We start from the raw sequence: 24,875 nt of genomic DNA, 5'->3' as shown, positions 1-24,875 counted from the left end.
GCTCCCAGGATGCATTGCAGGAGAGACAGCACACGGAACGTATGGCATCTTTAGTACCGTAGTAAAAGTGAATAACATAAAACATTTCGCACAGTGTAATAAACAAGAAAGGCCGTAGAGATTAACAGAAGAAAACATTACCTTGTCGCCCTAATATAAAATTATACACTGTGAGGGACTATATATAGGTAGAGCGCCACCTGTAGGCTTGTGCTCGCTTCGGCAGCACATATACTAAAATTGGAACGATACAGAGAAGATTAGCATGGCCCCTGCGCAAGGATGACACGCAAATTCGTGAAGCGTTCCATATTTTGTCTCCCGCATCTTATATCTTCTTTTCTTTTATGTAGGCAGATTTTTTATTGCGCAGCAGTGTTTTAATTTCGAATCAATTTATGTCACTTTTGTCAGACATTTCATACATTCTAGATAATATAAGCCTGCAGTCTAGCATGTTTCTCGCCATAGACAGAGGGTGATAAGCGGCTGCCTGTTATCTTTGATGCCGCTTATCTGAAAAAGAACTGCTGTCTTATAGGAAATATCAGCGCATCATCAGAACGAGAGCTATTGTTTACATCAAGTTTCTATGTTTTAGGATAGGCTAGCAATGTGCGATTGGTGAGGGTCTGACCATAACTACCCCCCACCTTTAACAGAAAGAAGGGCATGCAGTGCCAGTCCTACCCACACAAGTATATCTGGCACTGTACATAAATGCCAGTCACTGGAAGAGGGCTGATCTACATTACTAGACACTGCAGGACGGACATGTACAACACGTCAGCCCTGGGTGTGGGTCCTCCAGAGGGCACTGTGGAAACTTTTTGCACGGAACAGGGCTTACACAAAAAGTTGCAAATTTTGTACACTGGAAAACTGTCATACAAGCTTGATAGAATCCCGGCTTCTCTTCAAGGTATACGCTAAGGATGTATACATTCAATGGAGGTCTATGACAAGTATTTTTCTGTCGCTGGAGCTGTTGGAGGACTTGTGTTATCGGGACAGGCGCGGACCAACTGTGCCAACTAACCACTTTGCTTTGGGTGTCCCCCTAATGCCCGCGCACTACTTACCCTGCTTCCCGCATCACTCCTGCTCCCCGCACGGCTGTCGCTGCATCCCCCCTTTGAGCGGATCTACATATAGGGTGGGGGGCAGCCAATACAAGGCCTCAACGGGGACAAGCCTCCTTAGCGCCCCCCTTGATGCTGCTGCCTTCTGGAGTAGTCTCAGAGTAATTGGCAGCTGACCCACAAGACTCAGAGACACCAGTGCAATGCACCAAGGGTTTAGGTAATAATCAGGAGACAGGCCGAGGTCGGGGCTGGCTGCATACACACGTATCCAAGAATCAAGTCCAAGGTCAGTGCTGGCAGCTAGGCATCAGACAGAAAATAACACCTTATGCCAGAGTCTAGGAAACTTAAAGGGGTATTCCCATCTCAGACAATGGCGGTATATGGCTAGGATATGCCCCTATTGTCTGATAGGTGCGGGTTCCATCTCTAAAATGAAGCCTAACATGAGGCTGGCAAAGTGGTGGTCAGTGGTGCCTAGTCTGGCCACCACCAAGCCTTCCTATTGGTCCGCCAAAAAATAGCCAAGCGGCACGCTCGGCTATTTTTGGAAACCCCATAGAAACAAATGGGAACGCACCGCACTTGCGTGGCCACCTCTCCCATTCATACATGCGTGGTGCGCCCTCTGAGACTTTCCTGAATCTGTTTACGAGATATCCCCCATTGTCTGAGATGACACAACACCTTTAACGGTCAGGCACCCTCCCGCTGGTGAAGGTGCGTTAAGTACCCAAGGAATATCACCCATTGGTCGGGGAATAATTTGGATGAGCACGTTGGCCCTTTAGGAGGCCAGGAGTTAGCTCAAACATGCCCTAAGGAATAGGTTGGGAGGCTTGAGGCTAAGTTCACGTGGCAAAATCAGCAGCAGCAGAAAACTCAGTAGCAGATCACTAGCTGACAACAGGTCGTTTTTGGTGGCACATTTGTAATTTGGTAGAGGTTTTCGTGGAGTATTTGGATGAGGTTTTTCTGCTCCCCCACTGACTTCTATGAAACCCACAATCGAATCTAGTTCCAAGAAGAAACGTCACTTCTGAAGCATTTTTCAAATCAGCTACTGAAAAAACCCTCTGCCATTTGACACTGTGTCCACAAGGTGGAGTTTTTAACATTAAAGTCAATGGGAAAACTGTTGGTGATCTTTGGCTGTGGATTTAGCAGCTGGAAATGCCCGTTTTCTGCTGTGGAATCAGAGGCAGATATTAGGTGTGTGAATACACCCTGAGTAATTGGATGTAGGCTGTGACCTGCAGTATTCACGGGAGACGCCGACGGCCAGAAGGAGACAGAGGACACGTCCATGCCACAGGTTGGAAGGGAAGGCCGACTTCGTGCAACAACTTGCTTTTTGTGAGAAGAGCTGACACTTTGATTGGTACAATTTTGCCAACCTGACAACTACTTCAGCATGGACAGGCACTCTGATGTGATGTGGTGTGGTTTCCCTAAACTCAGTTTAAGGCCTCTTTCCCACGAACGATATGGATTCTCTCAGGATGCGTTCAGTGAAACTCGCACCATTTCGCAAGCAAGTTCAGTCAGTTTTGTCTTCAATTGCTTTTAGTTTGACAGTTTTTTTTCAGCGCAATCAGTTTTGATGCGTTTTTCAGGGCCATGAAAAAACCCAAAAGATTTCCAAACATTTCCTAGCAACCATCAGTGAAAAACGCATTGCACCCAGACTGCAGCCAGGTTACATCCGGATGAAATGCGTTTTCTGCTGAAGCCCCATTCACTTTTATGGGGCCAGGGCTGCGTGAAAAACGTAGAACATAGAACATGCTTTGATTCTCACACAACGCAGAAATGGCGCATGAATAAAATGTGCACAGACCCATTGAAATGAATGGGTCAGGATTCAGTGCGGGTGCTATGCGTTCACTTCATGCATTGCATCCGCGCATAAAAGTCGCTCGTGTGAAAGGGGCTTAATAGTTGCAACTTGATGCGAGTGCTGTGAAGAAGTCCAATGTGTTCGTGAAATGCGCCCTGTAGCCGGTGGTCTCATTGACAGCTTCCCCCCTTAAAGGGGTTATCCTGGAAAAGATAATGATGACTTACCCTCAGAATAGGTCATCATTATCACATCAGCCGGGGTCCGAGTCCTGGAGCCCCGCTGATCAGCTGTTTCAGGGAGCAGCTGTGGTGAGCAGTGCAGGCTCCCGGAAGCTTTCCAAGGACAGCGCCGTACATTGTATAGTGGCAGTGCTTGGTACTGCAGCTCAGCCTCATTGAAATCATTGACTTGAATGGGGCTGAGCTGCAACTAGGCCACGTCATCGATGTACAGTGATGTCACTGGTAGGGTGGCCACTTGCTTCACCCCAAAAAGCAGGACCTTATAACCAAAGAAAACAAGTATTGTAAGACCTGAAGGTGAGCCGCACAGGCCAGGAGTGCTTCTCTCACCCTCAGCCTGACACGTCTCCGGCTCTAGTGACTGGGGATGAGAGGAGCCTCAGTCAGTTAATTTGTCGCTGCAGCTCATACTCGTATTGCAATGTTGCTGTCTGAGCGTGGGGCCACTGAAAAGGACACCCCAGAGTCCGTCCAGGCCCTGCTTCGGATGGAGCACAGGGAGCCTGAAAGCCGGACGTCTGGTCACCCTAGTCACTGGGTAAGGAAGAGGCAGCATGGAGCACCCAGCCTCTTCTAACAGCTGATCAGTGGGGGTCCCGGGTGTCGGACCCCCACCAGATCTGATATTGACGACCTTTTCTTAGGATAGTCCAGTCATATAAGAAATAGAAGCGAGCGACATAGTGTGTGTCCCATCAAAGAATTGTCAAGGCGTCCCTGTATAAACCGCGTCACTTTGTTAAGGTGGTGCTCAGACTGTAAACATATGAAAAGCAATGGAGCGGGGCGCAGCCGTAGCGAAATGCGGCTTGACTATGGTGGAAGGTAGTGGCGTAAAGGGTCAAGCTTAGGTTGTAAGGAGTGTGGTAGGGGAGGAGAGATGGGTGGAGCGGCATTTTCACGCCGGGGATTTATGGCAGTGAGGGGAGCGGCTTGGTGAGTTTTAAGAACGTTGCGCTGGATTTACCCACCCACCCTCCCGTGTTTTTTATTATAGTTGGGGGGTGTTTTAGTATATTGCTATCATCGTAGCGGGCAGAAAGAAGAGGGATCCTTGGAGGTAAAACTTGGAATAGGTGCATGGCTCTATCTCTTTTACGGCGTGCATCTAGGAGGTTGTGGTAAATGGAAAGCTGGGGGATCCTGTTTGGGCTAATAGCCTGGCAGGGGATCCTGCTTGGGCTAATAGCCTGGCAGGGGTATAATTTCCAGGAGTTGGTGCCCTTGGGTCGGAGAGTGCGGCCGAGGGTAAAGTTGGGTTAAAAATCTGGATCATAAGTGGAGGTTCGCGAGGGGGGGGGGCGAATATGGTTTACTCGGATTGCCTTCTAGGATCCCTTCACGTCATGTAGGAGTATTCGGGGGACAGGAAGTGAGGAAAAAGTTTACATGTATTAATGTTACAATGGTTACAAGGTATATGTATAATGCATGGTAATTATTGGTGGTTAATAAATTACCGCTACGGCCTTTACACCAAGTCACATTGTTGAATTGTTCTTTGGGTTAAGGTTAGGGTTGAGCAAACCCGAGCTGTAAAGTTCGGGTTCGTACCGAACCCCACGATTTTTGGGCCCCGGTAATGATCCCACGAAGGTACGGAATGTACCAACCAGCAGCCTGAGGCTGAGCGGCGTCGCTTCCCGATGACCTCAGAGAATTTTGCATATCACTCGCTCCCAGGATGCATTGCAGGAGAGACAGCACACGGAACGTATGGCATCTTTAGTACTGTAGTAAAAGTGAATTACATAAAACATTTTGCACAGTGTAATAAACAAGAAAGCCCATAGAGATTAACAGAGGAAAACATTACCTTGTCGCCCTAATATAAAATTATACACTGTGAGGGACTATATATAGGTAGAGCGCCACCTGTAGGCTTGTGCTCGCTTCGGCAGCACATATACTAAAATTGGAACGATACAGAGAAGATTAGCATGGCCCCTGCGCAAGGATGACACGCAAATTCGTGAAGCGTTCCATATTTTGTTTCCCGCGTCTTATATCTTCTTTTCTTTTAGGCAGATTTTTTGTTGCACAGCAGTGTTTTCATGTCGATTCACTTTATGTCACTTTTGTCAGACATTTCATACATTCTAGATAATATAAGTCTGCAGACTAGCATGTTTCTTGCCATAGACAGAGGGTGATAAGCGGCTGCCTGTTATCTTTGATGCCGCTTATCTGAAAAAGAACTGCTGTCTTATTGGAAATAGCGCATCATCAGAAAGAGAGCTATTGTTTACATCAAGTTTTTATCTTTTAGGATAGGCTAGCAATGTGCGATTGGTGAGGGTCTGACCATCACTACCCCCACCTGTGACAGAAAGAAGGGCATGCAGTACCAGTCCTACCCACACAAGTATATCTGGCACTGTACATAAATGCCAGTCACTGGAAGAGGGCTGATCTACATTACTAGACACCGCAGGACGGACATGCACAACACGTCAGCCCTGGGTGTGGGTCCTCCAGAGGGCACTGTGGAAACTTTTTTCAGGGAACAGGGCTTACACAAAAAGTGGCAACTTTTGTACACCGGAAAACTGTCATACAAGCTTGATACAATCCCGGCTTCTCTTCAAGGTATACGCTAAGAACGTATACATTCAATGGAGGTCTATGACAAGTTGTTGGAGGACTTGTGTTATCGGGACAGGCGTGGACCAACTGTGCCAACTAACCACTTTGGCTTTGGGTGAAACTTAAAGGGGTTATCCAACCCCTATAATGTCCCCCCTAATGCCTGCGCACTACTTACCCTGATCCCCGCACGGCCGCTGCTGCATCCCCCCGTAGAGCGGATCAAAACATAGGGTGGGGGGCATCCAATACAAGGCCCCAACGCGGACAAGCCTCCTTAGCGCCTCCCTCGATGCTGCTACCTCTTGGAGTAGTCTTGGTGTAATTGGCAGCTGACCCACAGGAGTCAGAGACACCAATGCAATGCAACAAGGGGTCAGGTAATAATCAGGAGACAGGCCGAGGTCGGGGCTGGCTGCATACACACGTATCCAAGAATGAAGTCCAAGGTCAGGGCTGGCAGCTAGGCATCAGACAGAAAATATCACCTTATGCCAGAGTCTAGGAAACTTAAAGGGGTATTCCCATCTCAGACAATGGCGGTATATGGCTAGGATATGCCCCTATTGTCTGATAGGTGCGGGTCCCACCTCGGGAACTCACACTTATCTCTAAAATAAAGCCTAACATAAGGCTGGCAAAGTGGTGGCCATTGGTGCCAAGTCTGGCCACCACCAAGCCTTCCTACTGGTCCGCCAAAAATAGCCAAGCGGCAAGTGGCACATTTGTAATTTGGTAGAGGTTTTAGAGGAGTATTTGGATGAGGTTTTTCTGCTCCCCCACTGACTTCTATGAAACCCACAATCGAATCTAGTTCCAAGAAGTAACGTCACTTGTGAATCATTTTTCAAATCAGCTACTGAAAAAACCCTCTACAATTTGACACTGTATCCACAAGGTGGAGTTTTTAACATTAAAGTCAATGGGAAAACTGTTGGTGATCTTTGGCTGTGGATTGAGCAGCTGGAAATTCCTGTTTTCCGCTGTGGAATCAGAGGCAGATATTAGGTGTGTGAATACACCCTCAGCAGGGGCGCAGCTATAGGCTCATGGGCCCTGGTGCAAATGTTCTGCTTGGGCCCCTTCTCCCTTAGTGCTTTGTTGCCAGGGGCAGGGAAACACATAGCCTTCGTTCTGCCTGAAGCAAACATTAAAATGGCAACCCCTCTCCCCCCCCCCCCCCCCCATGCCAAATTCTTGACCTAACCCCTTCCCTCCAGTCAGAGGTGTAACCTGACCAGCATGCACTTTCTATAATACTGGTGTCTTCTTATGTGGCACAAGGGTCTTTGGGGCCCCTCAGGCTCCTGGGCCCGGCAGCGACTGTTACCTCTGCATCCTCTATAGCTACGCCCCTGACCCTCAGTAATTGGATGTAGGCTGTGACCTGCAGTATTCACGGGAGACGCCGACGGCCAGAAGGACACAGAGGACACGTCCATGCCACAGGTTGGAAGGGAAGGCCGACTTGGTGATTAGCCAATGCAACAACTTGCTATTTGTGAGAAGAGCTGACACTCTGGTACAATTTTGCCAAACTGACCAACTACTTCAGCATGGACAGCCACTCTGATGTGAACAGTGGTGTGGTTTGCCTAAACTCAGTTTAAGTCAATTAACTTAAGTATGATAATATTGTAGACGTACTGATTAAATACTGTTTACTACCTAACTGAAGTACGTTAAAAATACTTTATTTATTTTTATTAAAAAATTGTCTGCACATTGATAGGCTGATAGGGTGAACTGGAACTGTTACAGACCAATTTATATGCTGGTTCCCAGGGGCGTAGCTTAAGGCTCATGGGCCCTGGTGCAAGAGTTCAGCTTCGCTCAGTACTTTGTGGCCAGGGGCAGGGAGGCACATAGCCTTCGTACCACCTGAGGCAAAAATTGAAACGGCCTGAAGCAAACATTAAAATGGCAACCCCTCTTCCCCCCCCCCCCCCCCATGCCAAATTCTTGACCTAACCCCTTCCCTCCAGTCAGAGGTGTAACTTCACCAGTATGAACTTTCAATAATACCGGTGTCTTCTTATATGGCACAAGGGTCTTTGGGCCCCCTCACGCTCCTGGGCCCGGTACCTCTGCACCCCCTATAGCTACGCGCCTGCTGGTTCCTGAGTGCACCCTACCACAAAAACTCCTTTATATTTAGGAGTATGAAATATAAGGGGTACATTTGTTATGTCCTTAATAGCACTATCCAAGGGGTCCACAGCCCTGTGAGTTTAGTGCAGAAATATACTCTTAGGACCATAACAGGATATACCTCTTATATTTCATACTCCTAAATCTAAAGGAGTTTTTCTGGTAGGGTGCACTCAGGAACCAGCATATAAATTGGTCTGTAACAGTTCCAGTTCACCCTATCAGCCTATCAATGTGGAGACAATTTTTTATATAAAGAAATAAGGTGTTTTAAACTCAGTTTAAGGCCTCTTTCCCACGAACGATATGGATTCTCTCAGGATGCGTTCAGTGAAACTCGCACCATTTCGCAAGCAAGTTCAGTCAGTTTTGTCTTCAATTGCTTTTAGTTTGACAGTTTTTTTCATCGCAGGTGCAATCAGTTTTGATGCGTTTTTAACGTGCATGAAAAAAACTTAAAGATTTACAAACATCTCCTAGCAACCATCAGTGCATTGCACCCAGACTGCAGCCAGGTTACATCCGGATGAAATGCGTTTTCCGCTGAAGCCCCATTCACTTTTATGGGCCCAGGGCTGCGTGAAAAACGCAGAACAGAGAACATGCTTCGATTCTCACACAATGCAGAAATGGCACATTAATAAAATGTGCACAGACCCATTGAAATGAATGGGTCAGGATTCAGTGCGGGTGCTATGCGTTCACTTCATGCATTGCATCCGCGCAGAAAAGTCGCTCGTGTGAAAGGGGCTTAATAGTTGTAACTTGATGCGAGTGCTGTGAAGAAGTCCAATGTATTCGTGAAATGCGCCCTGTAGCAGGTGGTCTCATTGACAGCTTCCCCTCTAAAAGGGGTTATCCTGGAAAAGATAATGATGACTTACCCTCAGAATAGGTCATCATTATCACATCAGCCGGGGTCCGAGTCCTGGATACCCGCTGATCAGCTGTTTCAGGGAGCAGCTGTGGTGAGCAGTGCAGGCTCCCGGAAGCTTTCCAAGGACAGCGCCGTACATTGTATAGTGGCAGTGCTTGGTACTGCAGCTCAGAATCATTCAAATCATTGACTTGAATGGGGCTGAGCTGCAACTAGGCTACGTGATCGATGTACAGTGATGTCACTGGTAGGGTGGCCACTTGCTTCACCGCCCAAAAGCTGGACCTTATAACCGAAAGAAAACAAGTACTGGAAGACCTGAAGGTGAGCCGCACAGGCCAGGAGTGCTTCTCTCACCCTCAGCCTGACACGTCTCCGGCTCTAGTGACTGGGGATGAGAGGAGCCTCAGTCAGGTAATTTGTCGCTGGAGCTCATACTCGTATTGCAATGTTGCTGTCTGAGCGTGGGGCCACTGAAAAGGACACCCCAGCGTCCGTCCAGGCCCTGCTTCGGATGGAGCACATGGAGCCTGAAAGCCGGACGTCTGGCCACCCTAGTCACTGGGTAAGGAAGAGGCAGCATGGAGCACCCAGCCTCTTCTAACAGCTGATCAGTGGGGGTCCCGGGTGTCGGACCCCTACCAGATGTGATATTGATGACCTATTCTGAGGATAGTCCAGTCATATAAGAAATAGAAGATTGTCAAGGCGTCCCTGTATAAACTACGTCACTTTGTTAAGGGGGTGCTCAGACTGTAAACATATGAAAAGCAATGGAGCGGGACGCAGCCATAGCGAAATGTGGCTTGACTATGGTGGAAGGTAGTGGGGTGAAGGGTTAAGCTTAGGTTGTAAGGAGTGTGGTAGGGGAGGAGAGATGGGTAGAGCGGCATTTTCGCGCCGGGGATTTAAGGCAGTGAGGTGAGGGGCTTGGTGAGTTTTAAGAACCTGGAGCTGAAGTTACTCACCCACCCTCCCGTGTTTTTTTATTATAGTTGGGGGGTATTTTAGTATATTAGCGGGCAGGTAGAAGAGGGATCCTGGAAGGCAAAACTTGGAATAGGTGCATGGCTCGATCTCTTTTTCGGCGTGCATCTAGGAGGTTGTGGTGAATGGAAAGCTGGGGGATCCTGTTTGGGCTAATAGCCTGGCAGGGGATCCTGTTTGGGCTAATAGCCTGGCAGGGGTATATTTTCCAGGAGTTGGTGCCCTTGGGTCGGAGAGTGCGGCCGAGGGTAAAGTTGGGTTAAAAGTCTGGATCATAAGTGGAGGTTCGCGAGGGGGACGAATATGGATTACTCAGATTGCCTTCTAGGATCCCTTCACCTCATGTAGGAGTATTCGGGGACAGGAAGTGAGGAAAAAGTTTACATGTATTAATGTTACAATGGTTACAAGGTAAATGTACAATGCATGGTAATTATTGGTGGTTAATAAATTACCGCTACGGCCTTTACACCAAGTCACATTGTTGAATTGTTCTTTGGGTTAAGGGTAGGGTTAAGCGAACCCCGCGATTTTTGGACCCCGGTAATGACCCCACGAAGGTACGGAATGTACCAAACAGCAGCGGCGTCGCTTCCCGATGACCTCATAGAATTTTGCATATCACTCGCTCCCAGGATGCATTGCAGGAGAGACAGCACACGGAACGTATGGCATCTTTAGTACCGTAGTAAAAGTGAATTACATAAAACATTTCGCACAGTGTAATAAACAAGAAAGGCCGTAGAGATTAACAGAGGAAAACATTACCTTGTCGCCTTAATATAAAATTATACACTGTGAGGGACTATATATAGGTAGAGCGCCACCTGTAGGCTTGTGCTCGCTTCGGCAGCACATATACTAAAATTGGAACGATACAGAGAAGATTAGCATGGCCCCTGCGCAAGGATGACACGCAAATTCGTGAAGCGTTCCATATTTTGTCTCCCGCATCTTATATCTTCTTTTCTTTTATGTAGGCAGATTTTTTATTGCGCAGCAGTGTTTTAATTTCGAATCAATTTATGTCACTTTTGTCAGACATTTCATACATTCTAGATAATATAAGCCTTCTTTGGGCCCCCTCACGCTCCTGGGCCCGGTACCTCTGCACCCCCTATAGCTACGCGCCTGCTGGTTCCTGAGTGCACCCTACCACAAAAACTCCTTTATATTTAGGAGTATGAAATATAAGGGGTACATTTGTTATGTCCTTAATAGCACTATCCAAGGGGTCCACAGCCCTGTGAGTTTAGTGCAGAAATATACTCTTAGGACCATAACAGGATATACCTCTTATATTTCATACTCCTAAATCTAAAGGAGTTTTTCTGGTAGGGTGCACTCAGGAACCAGCATATAAATTGGTCTGTAACAGTTCCAGTTCACCCTATCAGCCTATCAATGTGGAGACAATTTTTTATATAAAGAAATAAGGTGTTTTAAACTCAGTTTAAGGCCTCTTTCCCACGAACGATATGGATTCTCTCAGGATGCGTTCAGTGAAACTCGCACCATTTTGCAAGCAAGTTCAGTCAGTTTTGTCTTCAATTGCTTTTAGTTTGACAGTTTTTTTCATCGCAGGTGCAATCAGTTTTGATGCGTTTTTAACGTGCATGAAAAAAACTTAAAGATTTACAAACATCTCCTAGCAACCATCAGTGCATTGCACCCAGACTGCAGCCAGGTTACATCCGGATGAAATGCGTTTTCCGCTGAAGCCCCATTCACTTTTATGGGCCCAGGGCTGCGTGAAAAACGCAGAACAGAGAACATGCTTCGATTCTCACACAATGCAGAAATGGCACATTAATAAAATGTGCACAGACCCATTGAAATGAATGGGTCAGGATTCAGTGCGGGTGCTATGCGTTCACTTCATGCATTGCATCCGCGCAGAAAAGTCGCTCGTGTAAAAGGGGCTTAATAGTTGTAACTTGATGCGAGTGCTGTGAAGAAGTCCAATGTATTCGTGAAATGCGCCCTGTAGCAGGTGGTCTCATTGACAGCTTCCCCTCTAAAAGGGGTTATCCTGGAAAAGATAATGATGACTTACCCTCAGAATAGGTCATCATTATCACATCAGCCGGGGTCCGAGTCCTGGATCCCCGCTGATCAGCTGTTTCAGGGAGCAGCTGTGGTGAGCAGTGCAGGCTCCCGGAAGCTTTCCAAGGACAGCGCCGTACATTGTATAGTGGCAGTGCTTGGTACTGCAGCTCAGCCTCATTGAAATCATTGACTTGAATGGGGCTGAGCAGCAACTAGGCCACGTGATCGATGTACAGTGATGTCACTGGTAGGGTGGCCACTTGCTTCACCCCAAAAAGCAGGACCTTAGACCAAAAGAAAACAAGTACTGGAAGACCTGAAGGTGAGCCGCACAGGCCAGGAGTGCTTCTCTCACCTTCAGTCAGCGTGAGCGCCTCAATCAGTTAATTTGTCGCTGCAGCTCATACTCGTATTGCAATGTTGCTGTCTGAGCGTGGGGCCACTGAAAAGTACACCCCAGTGTCCGTCCAGGCCCTGCGTCGGATGGAGCACAGGGAGCATGAAATCTGGCCACCCTAGTCACTGGGTAAGGAAGAGGCAGCATGGAGCACCCAGCCTCTTCTAACAGCTGATCAGTGGGGGTCCCGGGCGTCGGACCCCCACCAGATGTGATATTGATGACCTATTCTGAGGATAGGCCAGTCATATAAGAAAGAGAAGATTGTCAAGGCGTCCATGTATAAACCGCGTCACTTTGTTAAGGTGGTGCTCAGACTGTAAACATATGAAAAGCAATGGAGCGGGGTGCAGCCGTAGCGGACTGCCAAGAAATGAACCTTAACAACCCCACCTTGGTACCTTAGCAGCTAGGAAAAACACAACAGGACACAATAAATGTTGGGTGAGAGTCGGTCACAGCTTTATTAATAATTATTTGTTATCAACCAGTTTTTTTCTTTTTTAACTCCAAACCACCGTAACAACTCTGGGTCTCAAGAAGCGGTATGCCCCACAGACTCCCTCTGTGGGCAAGTCCGCCTACTTCTGCCGTCATGATTTAGATAACGGACCTCTGCTGTGACTTGACGGTAAGAATACCTATACATTACATTAGAATTAGTGACTTTTAAAAACACCTTTAATCTTGATCGTGCGGGTATAGGTATGTATATACCGACAAGGTGTACTACAATTCCCCAAATATTTTTTTTATTTTTTGAGGGGAGTAGTGGCCCCTACAAAAAGACATTCAAAGGTGACGAGATACTATGTACAGACTTATAGGTTCGAGACACACAGAATTAGGGTCTAGAAGAGGGCAGGGCAGACAAGAGCTTACCCTAAAGGCCCTACAAACTGCTTAGCCCAGGGTTACCCCCTGATGGTGGAGGCTCCCTGTCCCCGAACCTATTGCTGTCCAATCCCTAGACCGACCCTAACCAGGGAAAATAAATTGATACAAGAAAAATTACAAAAAGATATACAGAGAGAGTGGAAGGTGGCCCAAATTAAAGGGATGCCACCCACCCTCTGACACACAATACGCAGACCTCGACGCGTTTCACCTGAGACTCATCAGGAGGTAGGTATACATTTGGACAAAATCCAACATTAATAAATAAGCGAGAATAATACACATAGACAATACTTAGCTAGAGACTCCCGATAAAGGAGGCACAGGTTGTTGGGTTGCCAGAATGGGAAGTATATAAAGCCCATCAAAGATACCTAGATAAATACATACAGATGGAAAAAATATTAGTCAAATATGTCTGCAGACTATCACAGCTGAGCACTAAAAACGCTCACAAACACGGATACTGCATGAAATAATTTGTGCAAACTTACATATTATAGTACTGGCCGATTCCCCTCAAAGACCTGGTCCGGGTCCAGCTACCCTAGCGGTAGAGGTGCCGTCTGTTTATAGTCTGTACACAGTGCGTCCGGACGCCGGTAATGCGATTCCGGCTTCCGGAACGCACTGTGGAACGCATCAGACTTCCGGCCTATGTCACTTCCGGTGCCGTGAGCCGCATAGGGCTCGATGCTGGCACCGGAAGTTGACAGTGGAGCGCAGCACACTGCCGCTGCAACGAGGAGACCGAGGATGGCCAAACATAATGCCGGTACAAGGTAGTACCAGGGTTAGAGATGTATCAGTTATCAGTATATCACAGATCTAAATTCCATCTGTATGCCGGTATCCAGTATAATAAAAGCAAAAATGACCCAAAACAGTACCCCCAGAGACAACCAAAAACATTATCACACCGAAAAAACCCGAATTTTAATTATCAGATACCTATTAATTACAGATAAACAGGAAGATGAGTACACAGGTAACCTGGGTGCTCTATTAGAATCATGAGGCTTAGGAATGCCAGGTTACATTTTAAAATTTGGGGAATCAATCTTGTTCACCCCTTTAAAGAATGGTGCTTTTCGCACCGATCAGGTCAGAATATAGGGGTCACATACCGCCGATAATGGATTTGTTACTTAGGACCGTAGTTATTAATCGAGACAGGGAGGATTTCTAAATAAAACATGCAAAATTGAGTCTTTCGTTTAGGCCTAGGGGGGACTGGGATTGGAAACGGTAAATCCAAGAGGATTCTTTTTGGAGAATCCTCCTGTCCCAGTCACCTCTTCTCTCAGGTAAGGCGATAACTTCCAGGACCGAAAAACAGGCCGAGCTCACATCGCCCATATAGCAGTTATTAAAATGATGGGCCACGGGAGTATCCTTTGATTTTTTATATCATTTAAATGTTTACAGATCCTTCTCCGCAGTTCCCTCTTAGTCTTGCCGATGTAGTCCATCGGGCAGCTACATTGGCAGATATAGACTACGCCTTTTGTTCTACAGTTTGCGAAGTCTCGAATTACGAAGGACCGTTGGGTCACGGAGCAAGTTATTGATTTTGACATATTGATGAAGTTGCAAGCCTTGCAGGAACCTCTCTTTTAGGGACCTCGTAATGATTGTGGACTAGCCGGTCCCGTAGGCTCCTCCCTTTATGATAGGTAATCTGTGGATAATCCCTAATCACCTCTGTTAGATCAGGGTCCATGGTTAAAATTGCCCAGTGTCTTTTTAAGATGGATACTACCTCCCTATTCCCAGAGTAGAAGGTCGAGATCAGATGTATCAAATTCTCGTCTGAATCCCTTTGCCTCGGTATTAAGAGCTCCTCTCTTCTTTTCGACTCTGCGAATTGGAAGGACTCCCTTAAGATGGTTAAAGGGTAACCCCTCTCTCTTAGTCTGTTCTTGAGTTTCCTTGATTCATGGTACCTCCATACCTGCCATAGATCCCAATCCTCCTTCGTCTTCTTCTTCTTTTTTAGCCAAGGGCCAGGCCTCGTACCAACTAAGGGACCGCAATCGAAACAACTGACAGACCAACTTCAGGTAATTAATCTCTCAGATCATAACTTGACCCCCGCCGAGACAAGTCTACTTCAGAAGGGTCTGTCTTTTGTGCCAACAACGAAACATGACACTTTTACTTTGGTAAAGGATTTTAATTTATTTGGTAGAAAGTTGAAATGGCATAAGTTTTTTAAAAACTGCAATAAAAAAACATGCCTGGATTTGGGAATCAGCCCAGAAGACTTCCCTGATCTCCAAAACCTAATGGAACTCTGGGAAGAAGGAACTAGAATACCAGGAAAAGGCCCTTTCATGGAACTACAGTCGCAAAGTACCAGGCTGCCACCCCTTGTGAATACCGAACATATCGATATTTTCTTGCGCCTGGTTATTTCAGATATCGAAAAAATGCAGGGTACCCCTCTTCACTCAAATCTGTCGGCATCGGAGTTCCAGGCCCTGAAACACCTGGAGAACAATAAAAATCTGATTATTAAACAGTCGGATAAGGGTGGCAATCTGGTGCTTCTTGACCATCAGAAATATCAACAGATGTGTCTGACCCTACTGAATGATAAAAATAGCTATAAAAAAATTCCTGCAGACCCTACCGAGACATTACCGTACAGATTTATTTAGAATTTTCAGTCAGGGCCTACAACAAGGTATCATCAGTAAAACCGAATTTGATTTTCTTTTTCCTAAAGCCCCACAAACGGCCACCTTTTACTGTTTGCCTAAAATTCATAAGGGGGTACATCCCCTGAGAGGTCGTCCAATTGTATCAGGTATTGATTCCCTGACACATCACAGTGGAATCTACCTAGACAAGGTACTCCATGATTTTGTCTCAACCCTACCATCCTTTACCAGGGATACAATGGACTTTCTCAGCAAGATAGAAACTCTAACAGTGATTCCCAATAGTATCCTGGAGAGTATTGATGTGGAATCGTTTTACACATCTATTCCACACGATAGAGGAATTAAAGCTGTGAACTATTTCCTCAACACTATGGGAACCCATTTTTCCTCACATAATGATTTAATCTTGCAATTACTTGAATATACCCTGACTCATAATTTCTTCTTGTTTAATGGCGCCTTCTACCACCAGCTCAGGGGGACTGCAATGGGGAATTCCTGTCCCCCCACTTATGCAAACCTCCTCCTGGGCTGGTGGGAGGATAGTGTTGTCTTCCCAGATCAGCATCCGTGGTGGAACGAGAACATCTCCTTTTGGACTTGTTACATCGACGATGTGTTCCTGATCTGGGAGGGAAGCCTCCCCGCCTTTCACGGGTTTATCGATACCCTCAATCATAATGACATTGGGCTGAGGTTCACTTGTGAAACCCAATCGGAACAGATCACCTTCCTGGATGTTGTAGTGACAAAAACTGAGGGTACTTTGAATACTTCGGTCTTTTGAAAACCCACAGCCACTAATAGTATCCTCTATTGGGAGAGCCACCATCCCACCGCTATTAAGAAAGGGATCCCCAGGGGACAATACCTGCGGGTCCATAGGAACTGTTCCTCGGGAGGGAGTTTTTACCATTAATCAAGGAAACTCAAGAACAGACTAAGAGAGAGGGGTTACCCTTTAACCATCTTAAGGGAGTCCTTCCAATTCGCAGAGTCGAAAAGAAGAGAGGAGCTCTTAATACCGAGGCAAAGGGATTCAGACGAGAATTTGATACGTCTGATCTCGACCTTCGACTCTGGGAATAGGGAGGTAGTATGCATGGACAGTGGGCAATTTTAACCATGAACCCTGATCTAACACAGGTGATTAGGGATTATCCACAGGTTACCTATCGTAAAGGGAGGAGCCTACGGGACCGGCTAGTCCACAGTCATTACGAGGGCCCTAAAAGAGAGGGCACGTGGCTAGACTGTAGGCCCCTTGGTGTCTTCAAGTGCGGTTCCTGCAAGGCTTGCAACTTCATCAATATGTCAAAATCAATAACTTGCTCTGTGATCCAACGGTCCTTCGTAATTCGAGACTTCGCAAACTGTAGAACAAAAGGCGTAGTCTATATCTGCCAATGTAGCTGCCCGATGGACTACATCGGCAAGACTAAGAGGGAACTGCGGAGAAGGATCTGTGAGCATTTAAATGATATAAAAAAAAATCAAAGGATACTCCCGTGGCCCATCATTTTAATAACTGCCATATGGGCGATGTGAGCTCGGCCCGTTTTTCGGTCCTGGAAGTTATCCCCTTACCTGAGAGAAGAGGTGACTGGGACAGGAGGATTCTCCTAAAAGAATCCTCTTGGATTTACCGTTTCCAATCCCAGTCCCTCCTAGGCCTAAACGAAAGACTCAATTTCGCATGTTTTATTTAGAAATCCTCCCTGTCTCGATTAATACCTACGGTCCTAAGTAACAAATCCATTATCAGCGCTATGTGACCCTTATATTCTGACCTGATCGGTGCGAAAAGCACCATTCTTTAAAGGGGTGAACAAGATTGATTCCCCAAATTGTAAAATGTAACCTGGCATTCCTAAGCCTCATGATTCTAATAGAGGACCCAGGTTACCTTTGTACTCCTGTTTATCTGTAATTAATAGGTATCTGATAATTAAAATTCATTTTTTTCGGTGTGATAATGTTTTTGGTTGTCTCTGGGGGTACTGTTTTGGGTCATTTTTGCTTTTATTATACTGGATACCGGCATACAGATGGAATTTAGATCTGTGATATACTGATAACTGATACATCTCTAACCCTGGTACTACCTTGTACCGGCATTATGTTTGGCCATCCTCGGTCTCCTCATTGCAGCGGCAGTGTGCTGCGCTCCACTGTCAACTTCCGATGCCGGCATCGAGCCCTATGCGGCTCACGATGTGTGTCACGGCACCGAAAGTGACATAGGCCGGAAGTCTGATGCGTTCCACAGTGCGTTCCGGAAGCCGGAATCGCATTACCGGCGTCCGGACGCACTGTGTACAAACTATAAACAGACGGCACCTCTACCACTAGGGTAGCTGGACCCGGATCAGGTCTTTGAGGGGAATCGGCCAGCACTATAATATGTAAGTTTGCACAAATTATTTCATGCAGTATCCGTGTTTGTGAGCGTTTTTTAGTGCTCAGCTGTGATAGTCTGCAGACATATTTGACTGATATTTTTTCCATCTGTATGTATTTATCTAGGTATCTTTGATGTGCTTTATATACTTCCCATTCTGGCAACCCAACAACCTGTGCCTCCTTTATCGGGCGTCTCTAGCTAAGTATCGTCTATGTGTATTATCCTCGCTTATTTATTAATGTTGGATTTTGTCCAAATGTATACCTACCTCCTGATGAGTCCCAGGTGAAACGCATCGAGGTCTGCGTATTGTTTGTGAGAGGGCGGGTGGCGTCCCTTTAATTTGGACCACCTTCCACTCTCTGTATATCTTTTTGTAATTTTTCTTGTATCAATTTATTTTCCGGTTAGGGTCGGTCTAGGAATTAGACAGCAATAGGTTCGGGGACAGGGAGCCTCCACCATCAGGGGGTCACCCTGGGCTAAGCAGTTTGTAGGGCCTTTAGGGTAAGCTCTTGTCTGCCCTGCCCTCTTCTAGACCCTGATTCTGTGTGTCTCGAACCTATAAGTCTGTACATAGTATCTCGTCACCTTTGAATGTCTTTTTGTAGGGGCCACTACTCCCCTCTCAAAAAATAAAAACTTTTTTTTATAATTGTAGTGCACCTTGTCGGTATATACATACCTATACCCGCACGATCAAGATTAAAGGTATTTTTAAAAGTCACAAATTCTAATGTAATGTATTCAAAACTCGTGTGATAAAGATATCAGTAAAAATCTAACTATTTGGTAATTTAAGAATACCTATAAATTAACATTGAGAGACCGGTCAACAACCAATCACACCATAACAAAACAGGGCGGGAGGGAGGGGCGCTGTAAATCGCGGTGCCTTAAGAGGAAGGGACAGCCGTCCCTTGTGCCCTTATAAAACATCCTGGCCCTACCAACTCAACAACCAATCAATAACCAGGGGAGGAGGGTGATATAGGAGTGCAGTACCTCCCTAACTTTCCTGTCCTGCTCTACCTAACCCCCCCCCCCCCTTATCAGATCACATCACTAGCCTATCTGCTACTAAATAACTTAACCCTAAAGTTCCCTAAAATTCTCGACAGTCCAGGTCGCCATCTTCATAACCCCTCGGCGCCCACTAGACTGCCGAGAAATGAACTTTAACAACCCCACCTTGGTACCTTAGCAGTTAGGAAAAACACAACAGGACACAATAAATGTTGGGTGAGAGTCGTTCACAGCTTTTTCAATTTTTAACTCCAAACCAACGTAACAACTCTGGGTCTCAAGAAGCGGTATGCCCCACAGACTCCCTCTGTGGGCAAGTCCGCCTTCTTCTGCCGTCATGATTTAGATAACCGACCTCCACTGAGGAGCCCGTGTACTCCTACACAGTGCTCCGACCCCCACCCAACAAGAACAAAGCCTGTTCCACACCATCCTGCAAACCCGATAGGAAAATTTCCAGCCCTATCTCATTTAGATGTACACCGTCTGGACGCATCAGGCGTTCGTTATCACCCTCTAACTGGCGATGCCTAACAACCACACCAGGTCTTGAACATATAAACCGAGAAATGCGGTTGTTTACCGTACGCCTAGCACGTTCAATCGCAGAGGAATCCCTTGCTCCCTGCCAAGTAACCCGAGGAATAATCTCCGACCACACCAAAGCTGCTTCCTGAAAGAAAGTAGGGAGTCTCTCTAAATCCGCTCTAATTAAGGTGATTAATTCGGCAATTTTTAAGAGGCAAAAGGTCATTGCCCCCTGCGTGCACCACTAAAACCACTGGAGAACGCGCAGAGTGACTCAGTTCCACCGCTTCTGGAAGGACTTGCGACCACCGCAAACACCGGACTCCCCGCCAAAGGACTTGGATGTTCCTAAACCCGAGGCAGCGGCCACCCGGGTGACCTTCCACTCGCTGGCCTGCCCAGAAGATATAGGAGTGACCGATAAAACACACAATGGGCTGTATCGGACCTAGGAGAAATCAAATCAGTAAATGAGGGCGAACATAAGAAGCAAAGCAGGCCGATTTCCACCTGCCAAGTCTCTTAACATCAGCCTCCGGAAGGCCAGCATGAGCCGCCTCGGTGGCCGCCCCTATCCTGAAAGAATGCGTTCCAAATTCAGCAACTGGCAACTGAAGTGCAAGCAAGCAACGACGAAAAATCAACCGAAATTGAAAATGGGTAAGGGGGGTGCTATCGGCATGCACCAAAAAGGGGGGGCCTGGTGCGTGGGCCGCTAAAAACTGAGCAACAGCAGCAAGGGCGCACGCTGGGCTGCCAATCTTATGTAAGGGCAGCCAGGCGCCGTACGCAAAACCATCCATTTTTGACCGCCTGATCAAAACCCTAAGGGCAGAATCATTGAGGAAAACATCACTAACGCCTAAACCTCCTAGTCGTGTGACAGAAGGGGATACCAGCTCACCGATCCATAGTGCTGCGAAAAAGGCTAAGCAAAAAGCTGCCCTAAATAATGACACCTCATATGGAGATGAACAAACCGAGGGGAGACCCTACTCCCCATAACCTACGCTGCGCTGTTAATGCTGAAAAACCTCTAACGCGGAGTCTCAACAGATAAGAAATTTTCACCTCAAAGCATTCAGCTGGCAATGTAGCCCTCGGAGTCAAGCACAACCGCCCACCATTCTGCCCAGGCCTTACAATATGCCGACCAAGTTGCTGGAGCCACTGAAGCACGAATCATCGCCATTAATCGAAGATCGGCAACTCCCACAGCATTGGCGGGCAAGGTAAACCCTCTGGGAGTTCCCCCAGCAAGAGAGTCCTGAAGTCCTGCCAACGAAAGCGGGAATGAGCATCAGCCAACGAGTTGTCAACCCCAGGCACATGACGGGCCCGAAACCAAACATTAAACTCCAAACAACGAAGGACAAGGTGGCGCAGTAAGGAGAGGACTGGAAAAGAAGAGGACGTTAGAGCATTAACACAATAAACCACAGACATGTTGTCAGTGAAAAAACAAATCCTTTTGTTTTGCAAACTGGGGCCCCATAAATTAATGGCCACAATAATTGGGAACAATTCCAACAGAGTGATATTGGAACAAAGACCAAGGTCTCGCCATGTGTCCAGCCACTCGGCGGCACACCACTTACAGCCAAAGATGACACCAAAACCGATAGACCCGGCAGCATCCAAAATAATGATAATTCCGGGGACGATATTTCACCTGATTGGTAACAAGTATGACCATTATATTGAGCTAAAAAGGAATTCCAGACATGTAAATCCAATTTTATTTGCTTGCCCAAGCGAATTCGATGATCCGGCTTTTTCACACCGCAGGTAGCTAAAGACAGGTGATGCCTGAATCCAATTCCCTATCGTGCGAGCAACTTTAGGCCTACGATCTATAAAACGCTCAGCGTTAGGACGCCGCTCCTTGTCCACTGTGTTTTGATCTACAGAAATCAAGGACCAAATATCAATGTACTGATTAGCCCATATCTTATTTCTGATATCCTCGTCTAGATGAGTGCCAAGTGGCGTAAGGCCGCAAAATAATGATTCCTTATGGTCGCTAGGTCTCGGCTTATCTGCCTGAACGACCGTGGGGGCTGTCCACTGAAGGCTAGGACTAGGATCTAACTGCGCTAGCAACGCCCTAAGGGCAGGAACTAAACCCTTGGCTACAGTGTCCACCCCCCATGCCCCATTAAACTCACCAGAAGACGTATTCGGCTGCGTAGGAGGCAGGGAAATAGCCGGAGGAGGTGGAGCAGGAACCGCGCTGGTGGGCTCAACCACGCGTGACGACCTACTGGTCCTACGTCTGGAAGCATGCACACTACGGGATTGTGACCTGCCGGAACTGGATCCGCAGGAGCTCGCATCTATAGAGGACGGAGACCGCCACTGCTCTGATCTTGACCGGGTCGCACGTCTACTCCGGCTACGGGCCCTGGAACCATAGCGGGAACGGCCACTGCGGTGAGAAACCGACCTGCGCCTTTCTCGGCGGTTGTGTATAACGGCAGGGGATCTATGTCTGCAGGGGTGCCTGGAAGCCAGCTCAGCCGCAGCGGTTGCGGCGGGCTGCTGGGACATGTGCTGCAGGAGCAGTTGGGGGGGTTCCTATGGGCTGCTGAAAAAGAGGAGGGGGTGACTGATGCACTTCAACATCAAAGGGCTGGAATGTGGGGGGGGGGGGGGCATTAGCATGGCAGGATGTATTACCTGCATCACAGGCAGCTGTACTGCTGCATCAGTACCAGGGGGGAGTTCACAACTAGTGCCTGAACTAGAGTTTGGTCGACAGTAGGCAGAGGCTCCTCAGCTGAGGACGGCTCGCTCTGCCTGTTACCCATTGCGACCGGGAGCGGGGAGACTTGCTGAGGTGAGGTGTCTTGCTGTGGTGGGAACAGCAACTGCTGCTCGCGCTGAAAAGTAAGTGGGTGGGGAGGGGGCGTGGCCTGCGCCAGTGCAGGCCGAGGCGCCGAAGACTGCCGAACACCAGCGGCAGGAGTGCTGGTGCACTGCTTCTGCCGCCGGCTCCGGGATCGTCCTGATGCAGGTACCTGTGAGGGGCTGAGGCGAGCGGGTGTGCAGATTGTTCTAGTGGGCCGCCTGCCACCCGCACGCTCCGGTTGCTGTACTGAAGGGGGAGAGGGGGGGCCGCCGGGACAAGCGGCAGCTGCTGTGGCACTTGTAATCCCGCCAGCAAGTGGGAGAGAAAAGTCAGGCCCTCAGCATTCAAGTGAGCAGCTACAGCTGCTATTAGATCTTTCTCTGTGGCCATACCTGCGCTGTAAATCGCGGTGCCTTAAGAGGAAGGGACAGCCGTTCCTTGTGCCCTTATAAAACATCCCAGCCCTACCAACTCAACAACCAATCAAGAACCAGGGGAGGAGGGTGATATAGGAGTGCAGTACCTCCCTAACTTTCCTGTCCTGCTCTGCCTAACCCCCCCTCTTATCAGATCACATCACTAGCCTATCTGCTACTAAATAACTTAACCCTAAAGCTCCCTAAAATGCTCGACAGTCCAGGTCGCCTTCTTCTTAACCCCTCGGCGCCCACTAAAATGCGGCTTGACTATGGTGGAAGGTAGTGGTGTAAAGGGTCAAGCTTAGGTTGTAAGGAGTGTGGTAGGGGAGGAGAGATGGGTGGAGCGGCATTTTCGCACCGGGGATTTAAGGCAGTGAGGGGAGGGGCTTGGTGAGTTTTAAGAACGTTGAGCTGGAGTTAACCACCCACCCTCCCGTGTTTTTTATTATAGTTGGGGGGTATTTTAGTATATTGCTATTGTCGTAGCGGGCAGGTAGAAGAGGGATCCTGGGAGGCAAAACTTGGAATAGGTGCATGGCTCTATCTCTTTTACGGCGTGCATGTAGGAGGTTGTGGTGAATGGAAAGCTGGGGGATCCTGTTTGGGCTAATAGCCTGGCAGGGGTATAATTTCCAGGAGTTGGTGCCCTTGGGTCGGAGAGTGCGGCCGAGGGTAAAGTTGGGTTAAAAATCTGGATCATAAGTGGAGGTTCGCGAGGGGGGATGAATATGGTTCACTTAGATTGCCTTCTAGGATCCCTTCACCTCATGTAGGAGTATTCGGGGACAGGAAGTAAGGAAAAAGTTTACATGTTGTATTAATGTTACAATGGTTACAAGGTAAATGTATAATGCATGGTAATTATTGGTTGTTAATAAATTACCGCTACGGCCTTTACACCAAGTCACATTGTTGAATCGTTCTTTTGGTTAAGGGTGGGGTTGAGCGAACCCGAACTGTAAAGTTCGGGTTCGTACCGAACTTTAGGACTTTTGGACCCCGGTAATGACCCCACGAAGGTACGGAATGTACCAACCAGCAGCCTGAGGCTGAGCGGCATCTCTTCCCGATGACCTCAGAGAATTTTGCATATCACTCGTTCCCAGGATGCATTGCAGGAGAGACAGCACACGAAACGTATGGCATCTTTAGTACCGTAGTAAAAGTGAATTACATAAAACATTTCACACAGTGTAATAAACAAGAAAGCCCGTAGAGATTAACAGAAGAAAACATTACCTTGTCGCCTTAATATAAAATTATACACTGTGAGGGACTATATATAGGTAGTGCGCCACCTGTAGGCTTGTGCTCGCTTCGGCAGCACATATACTAAAATTGGAACGATACAGAGAAGATTAGCATGGCCCCTGCGCAAGGATGACACGCAAATTCGTGAAGCGTTCCATATTTTGTCTCCCGCATCTTATATCTTCTTTCCTTTTATGTAGGCAGATTTTTTATTGCGCAGCAGTGTTTTAAAGTGTTTTCTGTCACTCCACTAAACTCATTATTATTTTTTTGTCTCCTTAAAATCCTTATGCTGCGATTTCTCAATATATAGGGCTATTACTCAGTTTGGTTCAGTAGTTATATAAAAAAAAACTGACTTTTATAATATGCAAATTACCTCTCTAGCGTAGGGCGGCTACCTGCTGCTAGCAGCCGCATGCTCCATTCATAATGATGCCCCCTCCTCATGTTGATTGACAGGGCCAGTCAGAGAATGAGCGCGTCCGCTGGCCCTGTCAATCAACATGAGGAGGGGGCGTCATTATGAATGGAGGATGCAGCAGGTAGCCGCCCTACCTGCTGCTAGAGAGGTAATTTGCATATTATAAAAGTCAGTTTTTTTTATATAACT

General features: G+C 47.3%; 4 non-coding genes across 4 annotated transcripts; all 4 read left to right on the top strand.

Annotated features, from left to right (window-relative positions):
• Positions 1–210: 210 nt before the first annotated feature.
• Positions 211–317, top strand: LOC122925253. The gene has a single exon (XR_006387569.1). It is a non-coding gene; the product is annotated as a U6 spliceosomal RNA (small nuclear RNA).
• Positions 318–5,055: 4,738 nt separating this feature from the next.
• On the top strand, positions 5,056–5,162 carry LOC122925250. The gene has a single exon (XR_006387568.1). It is a non-coding gene; the product is annotated as a U6 spliceosomal RNA (small nuclear RNA).
• A 5,446-nt stretch (positions 5,163–10,608) lies between these two features.
• Positions 10,609–10,715, top strand: LOC122925249. The gene has a single exon (XR_006387567.1). It is a non-coding gene; the product is annotated as a U6 spliceosomal RNA (small nuclear RNA).
• A 13,604-nt stretch (positions 10,716–24,319) lies between these two features.
• Positions 24,320–24,426, top strand: LOC122925248. Its single transcript, XR_006387566.1, has one exon. It is a non-coding gene; the product is annotated as a U6 spliceosomal RNA (small nuclear RNA).
• Positions 24,427–24,875: the final 449 nt, after the last annotated feature.

The sequence above is a fragment of the Bufo gargarizans genome, chromosome 1, assembly GCF_014858855.1.
Source record: "Bufo gargarizans isolate SCDJY-AF-19 chromosome 1, ASM1485885v1, whole genome shotgun sequence".
NCBI classification, from domain to species: Eukaryota; Metazoa; Chordata; class Amphibia; order Anura; family Bufonidae; genus Bufo; species Bufo gargarizans.
Note: the sequence above shows the minus strand (reverse complement) of the source record. Positions and strands in the feature narration are given on the sequence as shown.